Raw genomic sequence first — 2451 nt, 5'->3', positions numbered from 1 at the left:
AGTCACAATTTCAAAAATGAGTATGAAAGCATGGTAGTACAAATACTAAGAAAAAGTACAACCAGGCACACACACAATTAAAACTCTGAAAACCGAAATGAAAGAAACATTCTAAGCAGTAGAGAAAATGACACCAATTTCCTTCAGACAAGTAACTATAAGCTTTAAAACGTACCTTCAATATAAATTTCTATTTTATGTTCATTTATTAATTTTTCTTTTTTCCCTCATTAAACTTTTGTTTCAATGGGTCTCAAAATTCTGTGACAGATTTTTGGTCAAGTTGTTTCCATTAAAAAGTACTGATTTTAAAAACTAGTAAGTTAAAACTACGCCTCTCTCTCTCTCTCTCACACACACACACACACACAGACACACACACACACACACACAAATGATCCACAAAACCTCCTCTCCTTTTGAAGACTTTATGATACATTGTTATCATTAACCAGTCCTCTATTAAACTTAAAATGGCCAACTGACATGAACAGTTCTAAGACTGTTCATCCACAATGATTAAGACTGGGTAGCAGGTATTGAAGATAATATTTATTTAGCCTTCTGAGCTTTCTGGGCAGACTTGGTGACCTTGCCAGCCTCTGCTGCCTTCTTGTTCACTGTGATGACACCCACAGCAATGGTCTATCTCATGATATGAACAGCAAAATGACCCAGAATGGCTATCAAAACACATAGGCTTTTTAGGAACCATATGAATGATGACAGCATCACCGGATATCAAGAACTTGGGGCCATCTTCCAGCTTTTTTTCTAGAACGACAATCTTCTTCTTCAGTTCAGCAAATTTGCAAGAAATGTGAGCTGTGTTACAATTCAGCACAGGTGCATAGCCAGCACTGATCTGACCTAGATGGCTCAGGGTACCCCACTAAGCCGTGTTGCCAGCTGCTTCTATTGGTGGGTCATTTTTTCAGTCACCAGCCACACTGACCCAATGAACATCTTTGACAGATACTTTCTTGACATGGAAGGCCACATCATCCCCAGGAAGAGCCTCACTCAAAGCTTCATGGTGCATTTTCAACAGACTTTAGTTTTAATACTGACTGGAGCAAAGGTGACCACTATGCCAGGTTTAAGAACACCAACCTCCACGTGGCCCACAGGGACAGTACCAATATCACCAATTCTGTAGACTTCTTGGGGGAATAGATGCAAGGGCCTGTCAATTAGACAAGTTGGCAGCAAAATGGAAATCAGAGCTCAAGCAGCATGTGCCACTGGCATTGCCATCTTTGCTGGTCACTTTCCATCCCTTGAACCAAGGTATGTTAGCACTTGGCTCCAGTATACTGTTACCATTCCAACCAGAAATTGGCAAACATACTACTTTTCTTGGGGTTGTAGTGAATTTCTTAATGTAGATGCTGACTTCTTTAAAGATTTCCTCATCTACCTTCTGGCTATAGGGGTCTCAGTGAAATCCATTTTATTAACAACAACAATTAGCTGTTGCACATCTAGTGGGTAAGCAAGAAGGGAATGCCCACAGGTCTGCCCATTCTTGGAGACATTTGCTTCAAATTCACCAACACCAGCAGCAACAGTCAGGATAGAACAGTCATCCTGATAAAGTCTCTGTGTCCTAGGGCATCAACGATGTTTACATCATACTTGCTGGTCTCGAATTTCTATAGGGAGGAATCAAGGATGATACCACATTCATGTTCACCTTTCAGTCCATCCAAGACCCAGGCACACTTAAAGGAGCCTTTTCCCATCTCAGCAGCCTCCTCAAATTTTTCAATAGTTCTTTTGTTAGTCCACCACATTTGTAAACCAGATGACCACTAGTGGTAGACTTGCCTGAATCTCCATGTCCAATAATGATAATGTTGATATGAGTCTTTTCCTTTTCCATTCTGGTTTAGTTTTCATGGTGATTTTCACTCACAACACTTGTGTTGTGGTGGCAAACTCACTGAGAAAAAGTGACTTATTAATTTTCAAGATTTTCTTATGTGATAGTTGTTTCAAGCTGTGGTTATACAATAGTGGACTAAAAAACTAGCAACTTATGCATCACATGAGGTGAAGATAAAGAACATATTTTAGATGGGGATAAATATTAAGGTTTAGAATAATGCAGGAAAGAGGCTAGGGCAAAAGAAGTTTGCAACTTAAACAATTTGAGAAAATATTTGAAAGAGAGCCATGTGTACATCTGGGGAAAGCATTTTCCAGACCAAGGAACAGCATATGCAAAGTACATGAGAAGGAGCATGCTTGGTGTGTGATAATGAGTAGGTGGTTGGGGCCAAATAAGCAAGTAGAATCAACCATAAGGGGGTATCAATTCATGAAGATCTGATTACACTTGATTAAGAATTTGGGCTTTGGGGTACCTGAGTGGCTCAGTCAGTTGCATGTCTGACCCTTGATTTCAACTCAGATCATGATCTAATGGTTGGTGAGATTGAGCCACAT

The 2451-nt window shown here is 39.9% G+C and overlaps 1 pseudogene; it reads right to left on the bottom strand.

The window, feature by feature from the left end:
* Positions 1-552: 552 nt before the first annotated feature.
* On the bottom strand, positions 553-1885 carry LOC144233752 (elongation factor 1-alpha 1 pseudogene; annotated as a pseudogene).
* Between the last annotated feature and the right edge of the window lie 566 nt (positions 1886-2451).

This window comes from Crocuta crocuta, unplaced genomic scaffold (assembly GCF_008692635.1).
Source record: "Crocuta crocuta isolate KB4526 unplaced genomic scaffold, BGI_CrCroc_1.0 scaffold165, whole genome shotgun sequence".
NCBI classification, from domain to species: domain Eukaryota; kingdom Metazoa; phylum Chordata; class Mammalia; order Carnivora; family Hyaenidae; genus Crocuta; species Crocuta crocuta.
This window is presented reverse-complemented; position numbering and strand designations above follow the sequence as displayed.